Consider the following 15,523-nt stretch of genomic DNA (forward strand, 5'->3'; position numbering starts at 1 on the left):
TCTTAGGTCTCAATTGCTAGGCAGAGATTTCAAATTGTCTACCCAATATCAATTAACCTATTCTTTCTTACCAATAGAATGGGGATAAACTCATTTGGCATTCGTACTTCCTTTTGCTTTTCACCTTTACCCTTATTCGTATCTAGAATGTGTGCATGATGTTAGAGAGAAGCATTATGTCCCAATTCCTTGGTGCAGTGTTTGTTTTCTACTGTTCTCCTAGTTAATGACCTTTTCAACTCAATCCCAGAATGCAATGTTGACCTTCAAAATAGAGTGTGTCCACCCCAGGGTAGAAGCAAGACAATTATAAGTGTAAAAAAGAAATATACATATATTTAAAGCTGTAGGTTTTTCCTGAATACAGGGAATACTTTTTCATTGAAGTAAATTGAAAAAAACTGAAAAGTAAAAAAATAAGAAGCTTGTTATTCCATAACTAAGAGAAAGAGAAAATCATTTTTGAAATGTTGCTGTATTTGACTTCCCCTTCTGGTCATAGTGAAGAATATCACATAGTGCAGTGAAGATCCCGAGTGCTGCAACTAAGACCAGGTGCAGCCAAATAAATAAAATATTTTTTAAAAAGTTAACATACATAAAGCACTTAGAATAGTTATTTTTACACAGTAAGCACTATAAATGTGCTACCATTATTTTTTTTAATTAATTAATTAATTTTATTTTTGGCCTTGCCACACAGCTTGCGGGATCTTAGTTCCCCAACCAGAGATGGAGCCCAGGCCTTTGGCAGTGAGAGCTTGGAGTCCTGACCACTGGACTGCCAGGGAATTCCCTATGCTAGCATCATTAAGCAACATCTACAAGCACATTGTTAGTCAAGCATCTTTAGGCCACACCACTAAAAACTACATTGGCCATTGCCATTTCTTTGGTTCTACTACTTAACTTCAGGCAAGTTTCTTAAACCACTCTGAATTTCAGTTTCTATAAAAGTAAGGATTAAAGAAGATAGCATACTTGAAATAGATTAGTGTAGAACCTGACGCATAGTAGACATTCAACAAAGCTTAGTTCCTGTTGCCTCTCCCTTTTTCCCTAAATTATCACTCCAGGCTGACTTTCCCATCTACATCAGCTAACCAGTTTCAAACCTTACTTCCCTCAGAACCAAATTCTCTTTGTGTGGACATCAGTGTTCCTGAAGTCCAGCTTCTCTGTTATTCTCATGATTTCATGAACCATTCTTCACATTCGGAGAGCCTATATACTTCCATTTTACCTAAAATAATTTTAGTTGGGTTTATATCACTTATAACCACTAATATATCCCTCATATCTAAAGTGGCAGTTAATCTCCTAAGGTAAATTAGTTTAAATTACTTAAACTACTTGAATTAAATAATTGAAATTGAACTTCATGGCCAGAGTTCTTTCAGAAATAATTTAGTCCAGGGGGTTTCCCTGGTGGCACAGTGGTTAAGAATCCACCTGCCAATGCAGGGGACATGGGTTCAAGCCCTGGTACGGGAAGATCCCACATGCTACAGAGCAACTAAGCCCATGCGCCACAACTACTGAGCCTGCGCTCTAGAGCCTGTGAGCCACGACTACGGAGCCTGTGTGCCACAACCACTGAAGCCCGCATGCCTAGAGCCCGTGCTCTGCAACAAGAGAAGCCACCACAATAAGAAGCCCGTGTGCAGCAACGAAGACCCAACACAGCCATAAATAAATAAATAGATGTAAAAAACAATAACAAATAATTTAGTCTAAACTTTCCTCCCTACTTCTCTTGAATTTCAAGATTAAGGAGCTCCCAGAAAGGTTCACCAACTTGCCAAAGTCACACAGGTAATGATTGCTCGGAGCCAAGACTAGAAGCTGGGATCTTGAGGCTATGACACCACTACTCTATGCTACAGGAAGTGGGAATATAACTCAAAATCAGACACCTCTCTTTGCATTCTATTTGTAGGGCTGTAGTTGCTGTTTAACTTTCATGCAATACTGAATGCTCATTTTGATCTTGTAGTCAAGAAGACTTTCCTGGGTTTTTTTTTGTTTTTTTTTTTTTCACTTGATATACAAGTAAATCCAAGCCTCACCATTCTGTCTTTAAGCAGCAGGGTTTTTTTTAAACACACAACTCAGTTTTACATTAACCCGTATTAAATTACCTTTTGGATCAGCCTTTTTAGATCTTCTGGATTCTTCATTCCGTCATTTAGCTTATCACCTATTAAACACCCCCCATTTTGTACTATCTGTAAACTTGATAATGAGCTTCCAGTATGCTCATTCATATTAAGTGATTCATGAAGATGATTAACAGGATGGGGCTATGGAGGGCTTTGACAAACTGCTGGACACTTCTATTTCACCCTTGTAGAAATCATTTGAACTTCCAACAAACTGTGCTATCATCCAGCCCTCCTTACTTGTGAAGATTTGTCAAATGCCTCAAAAAACAAGGTTCACACCATTTTCTTGATCTACCACAGTAATGAGAGTAGTGATGAAAAATAATAGTGATGAATACTTACTGAGTGACCAGTCTAAGCCTTTTTCATATATTATTTTAAATATAGTCCTCTCAAAAACTCTGTGAAGTAGGCATTATTATTTTAATTTTTGCTATGGTAGAATAATTCAGGCTCCCTAGGGCATACATGGATGTAGTTTGGTTTTGGTTAACCACATAGTTTTCTAAGTATTGTTCTTTTACTGACTGGTGGGAAAGCAGATGTATAAGTGGAGAAGCTGTGGAGTAACTTTGTTGTTGTTGTTCTTTTGAGGGAGTTAGAAGTGAAGGAGATGATGTAGATTCCCTAGGGGGAACTTAGGGAAAGGGTCAGGTTAGATAAGGGGATTTTTATGAAGTTTTTGATGTGTCATATATAATATAATCCCCATTATTTATCAATGCCTTCAAAGTTTGGATTGTTGTTGTTGTTTTGTGGTAAGACCATGTGTGTGAGATTGGTCTCCAAGAAGGCCCTGGATGAGAGCAGAGTTAGCCCAAAGAAGCTCCATTACATTTGGGTTACATGACAGGCTCAGAGAAGTTGTGTCCAAGCCTCACTTTTGGTAAGTGGTGGAGCTGTGTTTGGAAATTCAGCCTCATTCCACTCCAAGGCCCACTTTCTTCCCTTGTACGACCATGCAGGGGTCAGACCAGGGAGAGTAGGAAACCTATCAGCAACATCCACCTATTTCTTAGTGAATTCAAGCTGGGCCTTGTTTTTACCACTTTTCTAAAGATTCACAAAGCATTTGCTTAATTATCCGTTCCAGAATTTTGCCAAGGAAAAATGTGCTCACGGGCTTACAGTTTCTTTTTTTAGAAAATGAGGGGAATTCCCTGGCGGTCCAGTGGTTAGGACTCTGCATTCTCACTGTAGAGGGCCCAGGTTCAATCCCTGGTCGGGGAACTAAGATCCCACAAGCTGCATGGTGCGGCCAAAAAATAATAATAATTCCCTCTTTCCCATGTAGGTCCTACCCTTTCCAATTTGAGGATAGTTCTCAGTGATGGAAAATGAAAGCAAAGTAGGAGCTGATGAATTCTGCTTTTTCCTCTGTCATCTGTTATCATTACAACTTCTGTTCCTCGTTCTTCTTGCTCAGAACATCAGTTTTCTGTATTAGTGCTGTTAAACACTATTATTACAAGTTAGTATTTTGGGATTAATTTATTAAAATACATCATAGGCAGCTTAGTACAAAACCTTGCTTTTAAAAATATTTTACCTATTTCAAAGCATTTTTATAGCTGTTCTTTTATGAAATAATAACTATATTCTATTTATAACATTTTCTCTAAAATGTAGAGTATCAGACAGCAATTCAACAACTTTATTGTTAAAGTGAAGGCCTTTTTTTCCCAGCTTTATTGAGATATAATTGACATAGAACTCTGTATAAGTTTAAGGTGTACAAGCCTGATGATTTGATACATTTATATATTGCAAAATGATAATCACCATAGTGTTAGCTACCACCTCCATCCTGCGCCATAATTACCATTTCTTTTTTCTGGTGAGAACACTTAAGATCAACTCTCTTAGCAACTTTCAAGTACATAATATGGTATTATTAGCTATAATCACCATGCTGTATATTAGATTCCCAGAACCTGTTAATCTTATAACTGGAAGTTTGTACCCTTTGACCAATATCTCCCCATTTCCCATATCCCCCAGTCCCTGGTAACCACCACTCTTCTCTCTGTTTCTCTGCATTCGGCTTTTTTTAGATTTAAATGGAAGCCCGTTTAAATGGTAGAAATAGAAATTGAGTTCCATCTCTCAGAAAGTACAAAATGATAATACAGGAAAAATAAGAAATACTATTGTAGAGCTTCCCTGGTGGCGCAGTGATTGAGAGTCTGCCTGCTGATGCAGGGGACGCGGGTTCGTGCCCCGGTCTGGGGGGATCCCACGTGCCGCAGAGCGGCTGGGCCCGTGAGCCATGGCTGCTGGGCCTGCGCATCCAGAGCCTGTGCTCCGCGGCGGGACAGGCCACAGCAGTGAGGGGCCCACGTACCGCAAAAAAAAAAAGAAAAGAAAAGAAATACTATTGTATATTAATAATAGAAATTTTGTTTAGACCATTTTCCCCCCTTGCAAGTTATTCATTCTCTCTGGAGAGATAAGATAGCCTTGCAATTTAATACTTGATTTGAATATCCACAGGTTTTCTATTTAAAAAAAGATATTTACATAATTTTGTATTTCCCCAAATAACTAGCAAGAAACCCTCTTCAAAGTAAGTGGTTAGATTCTACGTTCAGTTGCTTCATTTATGTGATTTTTTAAAAAATTATATATGCTGGTCATACAAGTTTTTTGTTTTTTGGGGTTTTTTTAAATTTATTTTTGGCCGTGTTGGGTCTTCGTTTCTGTGTGAGGGCTTTCTCTAGTTGTGGCAAGCAGGGGCCACTCTTCATCGTGATGCACGGGCCTCTCACTATCGCGGCCTCTATTGTTGTGGAGCACAGGCTCCAGACACGCAGGCTCAGTAGTTGTGGCTCACGGGCCTAGTTGCTCTGCGGCATGTGAGATCTTCCCAGACCAGGGCTCGAACCCGTGTCCCCTGCATTGGCAGGCAGATTCTCAACCACTGCGCCACCAGGGAAGCCTCATTTATGTGATTTTGAAACTCAAAAGAGGTGACTCAGAGCTGACTCTTTGGGTGGGCATGTTAGGATTCAGCTACTGCAAAGTTTATGTTCAGCATTTTATGTCTGCTCTGCTTTTCCTAAATTCTCTTAATGTGGCAGGATTTTCAGTTCACTTCAATGAACTGTTCTAGAACAGCTGCCACACATATTGCCTGTCCTTCGCATCGGATTATAACTATGAGTCAGTCTCTGACTTTAAGGCACTCAAAGCCTAGTTGGGAAGATAGCCTTGTCAATAAAAAATACAACAGTGTGTGATGTGTGAAACAAGTGAAGCATGTGCAAGGGAGTGAAATAGTGCAAAAGAGGATATTCTCATTGTGAGGTTCAGGAAAGTGTCACAGAACACCAGTGAATGTTGCAGTCACAGATATGAAAGAGTGAATAAGTATGCAGCAAGAAGGTGGAAAGGACATTCCAGACAGCAGACACGCCATGTAAAGAACATGATGTGTGTAGAAACAAAGATGACCAATGTTCTAGTGCAGTGTGTAAATGGAGTGTGAGGTACAGATTGTGATGCCATATATGCCATGTACACGAATTTGAACCTTGCCCTGGATGAGAGGGTTTTGAGTGGGGAAATGACTGGTCAGAGAAAGATCTCTGAAAATCATCCTGGCAGCAAGATGAAGGATGACTCGTAGAGAGCTTGACTCAAGGCAGGATCACCATTTAGGAGATTATTAGTCTAGGTCCTGACCGAAGTATTATTACTAGATTTCTGGTTTGTGATTTGGATAGCTGTTTGAGACTTCCTAACTAATACCCCTGCTTCAACTCTTCCCACTCTGCTGTCTCACATAGCAGTCTGAGTGATTTTTTTCCTCTATTTTGTAAATTTCAGTTGAAAGACTAGTACCGTTTATACTGACATAGCTTTCCTCAGGATGCACCATGTGCTAACTTTTTGCCACATTTGTGTCTCTCCTCCCCCCGCACCCTCTCTCCCTCTGGTCCTCTGCATTGGATTTGTGTTGTCAATTTAGCTAAGCTACATTTCCCAGAATTCACCTCTGTGCATAGTGTTACAAACTGTAGAGGCTCAGATTTTGCCCACACAGTTCATGGATCTAGCAGAAGACATGAGACTCCCAGGTTACAGATAGAGGATTTTATTACTCACAGCATAGCAGGCTGCATAAGCTTCTTGTTCATACAGCTCATTTTGTACCCCACCCCCCAACCAAAACAGAAAACAAAAAACCCCTCCCAATCTTTTATAATGGGCTGCAAGCAAATCTGCCCAACCTTTGCCTTGGAGAGTGACAGTATCATATTATTGTCTGATTATACTGCAGAGGAAACAAATCTGCCCTCTGCCCCAGAGGAAGACACTATCTCTTTCTTCCAAGGCTGTTCACTATACAAATATCTTTTAAAAGGTATTCTTCCCATTGCATGCGGGATCTAGTTCCCCGACCAGGGATCAAACCCGGGCCCCCTGCACTGGGAGTGCGGAGTCTTAACCGCTGGACCACCAGGGAAGTCCCTGTATGTTAACTTTTTAATAGCTTTTAATTCTGAAATAATTGTAGATTCACAGGAAGTTGCATTACAGAGAAGTCCCACATATGCTTCACCCAGTTTTTCCCAATGGTTACCTCATATAATTATTGAACAACAACAAAACCAGGAATTTCACATCAGTACAATGTGTGTGCATAGTTATATGTCATCTTCTCACACATATGGAGAAAATTTATTGGTGTTGACATTTTACCTTACCTCCCTTTATGTACCTTTATTCTCCCCAGTTTATAATTGCCTTAATGATTTCTTCTACATACATTGAGAATGACATTAGACAGTGTTATAATTTTTGCTTCAACTGCCCAACATAACTTTGAAAACCCAAGACAAGGAAAGTCTACTGTATTTACCTATATTTTTGCTCTTTCAGTGTTCTTTTTTCCTTCATTTTTTAAAATAAATTTATTTACTTTATTTATTTATTTTTGGCTGCGTTGGGTCTTCGTTGTTGCGCATGGGCTTTCTCTAGTTGCGGCGAGCGGGGGCGACTCTTTGTTGCGACGCGCAGGCTTCTCATTGCGGTAGCTTCTCCTGTTACAGAGCACCGGCTCTAGGGCGCAGGGTCAGTAGTTGTGGCGCATGGGCTTAGTTGCTCTGTGGCTTGTGGGATCTTCCCGGACCAGGGCTCGAACCCATGTCCCCTGCATTGGCAGGTGGATTCTTAACAACTGCACCACCAGGGAAGCAAGCCCTTTTTTCCTTCTTGTTGTTCCAAGATTTTTTCTTTTATCATTTTCTTTCTGTTTAGAAGAGAACTTCCCTTGACCATTGTCTTAGGGTAGGTTTAATTTGGTGAATTTGGTGTCATATTCTATTGGTTTTCCTTCATCTGAGGTTGTCTCAATTGATCCTTCATTTCTGAAGGATATTGTCTCTGGATGCAGAATTCTGGGTTGACAGTTCTTCTCTTTCAGCACATCAAAAGTTTTGTGAGCCTTCTTTTTGGCCTCTGTGGTTTCTGATGAGAAATCTGCTATTATTCCAATTGTTCTCCTCTATAGGTAATGTTTCATTTCTCTCTGACTGCTTTCAAGATTTTTCTTTGTCTTCAGTTTTCAGAAGATTGATTATGATGTGCCTTGACATAATTTCTTTAAGTATCCTGTTTGGAGTTCAGTCATATAGTCATGAACTGCATGTTTATGTTTTTTTGCCAGATTTGAAAGATTTTCAGCCATTATTTCTTCAAATGCTTTTTTAGCCCTATTGTCTGCCTCCTCTCCTTCAGGGCTCTGATGGTATGAATGTTAGATTTTTTGTTATAGTCTCACAGGTCCTCAAGATTCTGTTAATTTTTGTTGTTGTTTTTCATTTTTACATCTTTATTGGAGTATAATTGCTTTACAGTGTTGTGTTAGTTTCTGCTGTATAACAAAGTGAATCAGCTATATGTATACATATATCCCCAGGTTTCATCTGTTAATTTTTTTAAAAATCCATTTTCTCTGTTGTTCAGGCTAGGTTATTTCTTTCAAATTTCCATTCTTCTGTTGAGCCCATCCATCAAGATTTTTATTTGGGTTATTGTATTTTTTAGTTCTAAATTACCGTTTGGGTCTCCTTTATAACCTATTTCTTTTCTAAGACATTCTATTTCTTTGCTGAAACTTTCTATTTTTTCATTTGTTTCAAGTATGCTTATAATTGCAATTGATGGCCGCTTTAAAATCCTTGTTAACTAATTCTAACATCTGTGTCACCTTGGTGTTGGCATTTGTTAATTGTCTTTTTCTCATTCGCTTTGAGATTTTCTTGGTTTTTGGTATGATGGGTGATTTTTTTACTGAAACCTGGGCATTTGGGATGTTCTAATAAGACTCTAGATCTTATTTAGAGCTTGTGTTTTAGCAAGGCTCCTCTGACGCTGCTCTGGTGGGTAAAGGAGGTTGCTACCTCATCACTGCCAGGTGTGAGAAGTCTTGGCTCTCCTCTGTGATACCCTCGGTGGAGGGAGGGGCATTTCATTACTGCTGAATTGGGGTGGGAGTTCTGGCTCCCTCTGCGGCCTCTGCCAACTCCGTGGAGGGGCATATGGCATTGTTACCACTGAGAGGTGGTGAAAGTCCTGGCTGTCTACTAGGCTTACTCTGACATCACTGGGCAAGGAGGAGGATGGGTGCCTTGGGTGCGGATGAAAGTCCAGGCTCCCCATAAGGTCTCCACTGACAGCTGGGGCGGGGAGGATCTGGTGGTCTTTACCACCAAGCAGAGATGAAAGTCATGGCTCTCCCTTTGGCTTTCTCTGTTACTACCCTGGCAGGGGGTGTGGGATGACTCATTACAGCCTGGAAAGAGTGGAAGTCTTGGCTCCCCACTGGGCCTTTATGGGAGATTGTGTGGGTGGAGCCTCAGTTCTTTTCTGTGATGTTTGCCTAAAGTAAAGCAGTTATTGTTTAAAGGTTTTCTGTTTTGCTAGACTGCCCCTTTCCTGGTCCTTTGGCTGGAGACAGCAGGTTTCTTTTTCTTTTCTTTTTTTTTTTTTTTTTTCTGTCTGCAACCATTGGTGTTTCCAGGCTGCTGGCTTCTCCAGTATCCAGACTGGAATATATTTGGTGAAAAGAAAACCCAAGGAACTCACCACTATATTCTTCCTTGGGTCCTGACATCTTTAGCTGGTCTGCTTTCCCTCTACATTTCTTAGAGTCTCCTTATATTTTGTTTTATATAGAATATCCAGGGATTTTAGTTGCATTTAGTGGAAGGAATAGGGAAAAGTACATCTGCTCCATTTCTCCCAGGAAGGAGAAGTCTGTGCTAGATTTTAAATCTTCATAACAATCCTATAAGGTAACAATTATAGCCTTTTCAGATGAGGGAGCTGAAACACAGAAAGGTTAAGTCATTTTGTCCAAGATCACACAGCTAGTAAGTGGGGAGATGAGATTCAAACTGAGGTAATTTTGTTTCAGAGCCAATGACCACGTGGGCTTATGACAGCCATTCATTTATTCGTCACTTCATTCACAGAGGATATTTTAGGCCAGTGAAACTATTCTGTATGATACTGTAATGGTGGCTTCAGTTCAGTGTGAAAACAAATAGACCATGACTACAAATATATTTATATCCATGAGAAGGAGGAAGTTGTATGAAATACATTTGCCAGAACTTGAATGGTCCATCGGGCACTTCAAAACGTCTGGGAGCAGTACAAACAGACTTCATTGGGTTGTACTTCGGATAAATGGGACAAGTGAGTCAGGCACTTTTTGTGGCCCTGTTAATGTTTTCCCATCAATGGTGATTCAAGAAGGCTGTCATGGGGCTTCCCTGGTGGCGCAGCGGTCGGGAGTCCGCCTGCTGATGCAGGGGACATGGGTTCGTGCCCCGGTCCGGGAAGATCCCACATGCCATGCACCGGCTGGGCCTGTGAGCCATGGCCGCTGAGCCTGCGCGTCCGGAGCCTGTGCTCCGTAACGGGAGAGGCCATAACAGTGAGGGGCCCGCGTACCGCGAAAAAAAAAAAAAAAAAAAGAAGGCTATCATTTTGTCAGTAGACCAATGGTTTAATTCACGTCCAGTGGTGAGGAGTGGAAATTTTAGAGTCTCTGATAGGACTGGGTTGTTATTTAGTCCAAACCAGAGCTTTTTCTTTTTTATCAAACCAACAATTGTTGAATTTCCAATCTTGTTTTTCCTTTTCTGAGGCCAATTGCTGGCCTTTTCTAGCCAGTTTTTCGAAGTTATCATTTGGGGTAATATCCCTATGGACAATGACAGAGCTTTGGCTGCTGTTGGTCCCTTTAAGGGCAGCATTCCTTGTGGAAATATCAGCAAGGTAATTTCCCTTACCTTCCAAAGAGTCAAGTTTAGAATTCCCTGAAATGTTAGTAATTAATAGCTAAAGGGGCAAGTAAAAGTATTGCATCTAATAATTCCTGAACTTAGGGGCCATTTTTATTTTTGTAAGGAAGGAAGCCACATTGCTTCCACAGCATTCCAAAATCATGAGTTACTCTGAAAACATATCTACTATAAGTATACATACAGGCAGTTTTATCCTTGGCTAAAATACAAGTCCATGTAAGAGCATATAATTCAGCGTGTTGGGCTGAAGTAGCCTTGGGTAAAAATGCTGCTTCAGCAACATCAAAGGAGTTGCAATAGTATACCCAGCACAACATTTGCCATCATTTGACCTTTTAAATAAGAACCATCTGTGAACTATAAAAAGTCAGCATTACCTACAAGAGTTTCTTGTAGATCATTATGAGGAGTCAGGAGGTGATCCATCAGCATTAAGCAGTTGTGAAGGACTTCATCAGTGACAAAGGGGAAAATAGTAGCAGGGTTAAGGTCACTACATTGTAAAAGAGCTTTGTGAGGAGCAGTTAACAAAAGGACCTCATAGGAGGTAATGTGGTTGATGAGAAATGTTGAGTGTGATAAGAATTCAGGAGAATTTCTATTTCATAAGGTATAAAAATAGTTAAAAGGGATCCCACGATGATTTTCTTGGTCTTAATCAAAAGGGCGGTGGCTGTAATTGTTCTAAGGCAATGAGGGAGGTATCCGTGTGTTCCCTATGGCTGGCTATAATACTCTACGGGTTGATGGTGGTCCCTGTATTTTTGGGTGAGTACCCCAAGGACATTACTTTATTTTTCTTTCTTTTTTTTTAAGTAATTTTATATTTTATTTATTTATTTTTGGCTGGGTTGGGTCCTTGCTGCTGCACACAGGCTTTCTCTAGTTGTGGCAAGCAGGGCTACTATTCATTGCAGTGCATGGGCTTCTCATTACAGTGGCTTCTCTTGTTGTGGAGCATGGGCTCTAGGAGCGCAGGCTTCAGTAGTTGCAGCATGTGGGCTCAGTAGTTGTGGCTCGTGGGCTTAGTTGCTCCCAGGCATGAGGGATCTTCCCGGACCAGGGCTCGAACCTGTGTCCCCTGAATTGGCAGGCGGATTCTTAACCACTGCGCCACCAGGGAAGTCTCTACCTTTCATATACAAAAAGGAAAAGGGGAATCTGATCATTGGGATGCCCAGGGCAGGTGGGTTCATCAAACTCTCCTTTAAAGCCTGTGGTCCCATTCTTCCCATAAAATTGGGTCGAGGTTGTTATTGTTTAGTAAAATAGAGGTTTTGCCATGAGAGAAAAATTTGGAATCCAATTTCAGCAATAACCAAATAGCTCAAGAAAACCTTGCAGTTGGCGTTTAGTTTTGGGTTTGGGGACACTTAGAACACCATGAAATCTATCTGGATCTAGGTGGAACCCTTGTTTTGATTTCGGATGCCCTCAGTATCAAACCTGGGTTTGGGCAAACTGTAATTTTTCTTTGGCTATCTTATGTCCCTTTAAAGCTAATTTTTTTTTGTTTTTTTTTTAAGCCTAAAAATTTTAGTAAATGGGGCTTCCCTGGTGGCGCAGTGGTTGAGAGTCCGCCTGCTGATACAGGGGACATGGGTTCGTGCCCCGGTCCGGGAAGATCCCACATGCCGCGGAGCGGCTAGCCCGTGAGCCATGGCCGCTGAGCCTGTGCGTCCGGAGCCTGTGCTCGGCAACGGGAGAGGCCACAACAGTGAGAGGCCCACGTACAGCAAAAAAAAAAAAAAAAAAAAAATTTAGTAAATGAATGCTGCCTTCCTGTGAGGAGGCTTGAGAAGGAGAGCAAATTATCCACATACAGCAACAAAGTAGGGCCTCTAGGGAACTTTATATCATCCAAATCAGCCTTCATGATCTTCGAGACACAAGTATTCTCAGTAAAACCCTGAGTCATCACTGTCCAAGTGAATTGTTTTTCTTCCCAAGCAAAGGCAAAAAGATATTGGCTAGCTTCATCAACTGAAATACTAAAGAATGCACTGCATAAATCAATTACAGCAGAGAATTTACATCCTGTGGGAATGCAAGTTAGTAACAGTATTGAGGCTGTGAAAAACAGGGTGTTGATAATGATGTTGTTTATTGCTTGGAGGTCCTGGACAAACCTGTACCCTCAGCCCTTAGGTTTTCTCACTGGTAAATTGGGAGTTGTTACAGTGGCTAGTACAAGGGATAATGAGGCTGTGAGCCTTAAAATCTTCTATTATTGGCTGTATGCCTTGAAGGGCTCCTTTACACACAGAGTATTAATTAATTCTGTGAAGAGGTTTTGAGGGATGTATTTGAATGGGGATGGGAAGTGAGCTATGAATTCTGCCAACATCAGCTGGAAATTTTGTCCATTAGGAAGGTGCTTCCAGAATCTGTTCTAGTACTGTCAGAGATAGAACAAATTAAAAATGTCAAAGGATCATTTAATTCACCTGGTGGGTTATTCTGATAACTACTGTCAAATTCTAGAATTATTTCGTACTTTTGGGAGAGAGAAATTCTGGCACTATATTTCTCTAAGAAGTCTCAAGCCTAATAAATGGGTAAGGGTGGAGAAATTAGGAGAAAAGGGTGTGTATCTCTCAAAGGGCCTAAACAAATGGGAACAGGTTCAGAGACAGGTATCTCTTGAGGTTCATTAGTGATCCCCACTATTTGAACTGTTTTAGTACTCTGAGGCAGGGGCTGTTTTATAGCAGTGGGGTCAAGCATCAAGAGTGTGGCTCCAGTGTCAGTTAGAACTGAAAGAGATTAATCCCCAATCTGGAGAAATGTTTCTCCAAGCTAATTAAAAGGGAGAATTGGGAAGAACCCTTGTAGTTCCTCAGAACCCTGTCATTGAGAATTGGGAGGATGTTGGAAAGGCTGATTAGAGGACTGAAGACACTTAAAGTGCTTACATTTGTAACACTCTCTTTTCCAATGTCCTTGCTCCTTGCAATAATAGCAGAAACTAGGAGGGTTTTGGTTTCATTTAGAAGCATTCGTTTGCTGCAGTTGAAGATTCAGATTTTTGGTGGTCTTCCTTTCAGGTGACTCATCTAGAGTGTGAGAGAGCTGATTTGACAGATTAACTAAATATGGAGTGGATATAGTTTTCCATTCCATCCTGGTCCTTTTTACTAGAGGGAAAGGTCCTGGTTTGGCCAATTAATAAACATAGAATTAAAAGCTACCCAGGTGGAATCAACATATGATGGAAGACCCGATTTTCAAAAATAATATGAAATCAATTGTGGTAGACATGAACAGATTCGTCAGACTTTTGTGTGCAAGCCTGAATTTTGTTCCAATCAATGGGCTTTGGAAAAGTTCTAGGAACTGCTTGGTGAGGTTGCCTAGCAATTGCCCAAACCTGATTATATAGTAAGTTAGCAGACTGGTCTCCTGGTTGTAATTCTAGAGAACTTTCAGGATTTTCCCAATTAGCAGTTTTCATCTAATTGCTGGGCCTGTCCTTCACCAATAAGCATATGAACTAGCTGATATATGTCAGAAAAACCAGGTCAATAAGTTTGAATGACAATATTAAATTCCTCAGCAAATCTGTGAGGATCTTCAGTTACTTTGGGAAAATATTTGACTATGGCTTGCAGTTCAGTTTTAGTCTAGGGAATACAAGAAATGAAGGATTTGGCATTTGGATCCTCAGAAGGCTTAATTTTAAAGGGATAGGTTCTGACAAGTTCAGAGGAAAAGGGAGTCGGAAAAGTTTCAGAGAAAAGAGGAAGTTTGGTGACAGAGTTTGTGTGGGGGAATTTGAGGGTATAGAGGAGGTATAGGTGGCATAGAAAGGAAGTGGGAAGATGGCACCAGAGGTGGAGCAGGAGAGAGACAAGATGGCACTGGAGGCAGAGCCTGAAATAAAGAAGCCAAGGAAGAAGAGCCTGAAGCTTTGGGAGTCATTTTGTCTTTAATTGTTTGCCTTATTTCATCTTAAAATTTTATTTTACAGAGGCAAATTTAGACTCCTGATAATGTTGGGAAGCCTCAAAATACCAGATGAAATAACCATTCCACTCAGTTCTTGAAATTTTTGAGCTATTTTAATTAAATTTGGTTTTAAGGAAATTAAGTTTGAGAATTTCAAGAGCTCCCCATAATGGTCACTGATGTTCTAAATTGCCTTTGGTCAGGTCAGTCCATTTAGTTAGAAATGAGCATGGCAAGGACCATTGTTCTTAAACATAAAATCAGCTGGAAACCTGTGGAGGGAGCACCCTCAAAATATTTAGATAACTTGGATTTCACTTCTCAGAGGTTAATTTTATTTTTTTTTTAATTTATTAAAAAAAATTTTTTATTATTTATTTGGTTGTGTCAGGTCTTAGTTGTGGCAGGTGGGCTCTTTAGTTGCAGCTCACCAGCTCCTTAGTTGCAGCATGCATGCGGGATCTAGTTCCCTGAACAGGGATTGAACCTGGGCCCCCTGCATTGGGAATGTGGTCTTATCCACTGCGCCACCAGGGAAGTCCCTAAAGAATAATTTTAAAACAGCTCAAACACCTTACAGTTCAAACAGCTCAGTTCAAACTGTTTGCAAGTTAATCACAGTCAATTCTAAGGAAACAGCTTGGTCCTGGAGGAGCCAGACCAAAGGCTTTTTAAAGCCAGTTTCCAGCTGAAAAACCTGGCACAGTTTCCATGAAGCAGCCCCTGTTTCCAAAGGAATGGGCTGAAGGCATTGTCAGCCACCTTTGATTCAAACAGTCTGATCTAAAAATCAGAACAAAGTGCCAAACAAGTACTCGAATACAGAACCAGGACTTAACTTGGAAGAAAAAAACCTTAAAAACCTGGGGACCTTCAAAATGCAAAAAGGGTGTGAGCTTGGATCCTGGAGAAAGATGTACCTCCAAGCTTCAGGGTCGGTGACAAAAGCAGTGAGTACAATGGGCTCAATTTGTAGGAACTGCACCTCTTTGCTCACCAGCCCCAGAGTCTTCTGGGGTCTTCTCTGGTCCCTATATGGGACACCAAAATATTAACCTAAAACAAGTATTCTGCCAGATATCTCTTCAG

At 40.7% G+C, this 15,523-nt stretch overlaps 1 protein-coding gene across 1 annotated transcript in view; it reads left to right on the top strand.

Annotated features, from left to right (window-relative positions):
- LOC307185216 (SCAN domain-containing protein 3-like) overlaps positions 1-15,523 on the top strand; it is a 546,171-nt gene that overhangs the window by 300,471 nt on the left and 230,177 nt on the right. The window lies entirely within an intron of this gene.

Source organism: Stenella coeruleoalba, assembly GCF_951394435.1.
Source record: "Stenella coeruleoalba genome assembly, chromosome: 4".
Classification (NCBI taxonomy): domain Eukaryota; kingdom Metazoa; phylum Chordata; class Mammalia; order Artiodactyla; family Delphinidae; genus Stenella; species Stenella coeruleoalba.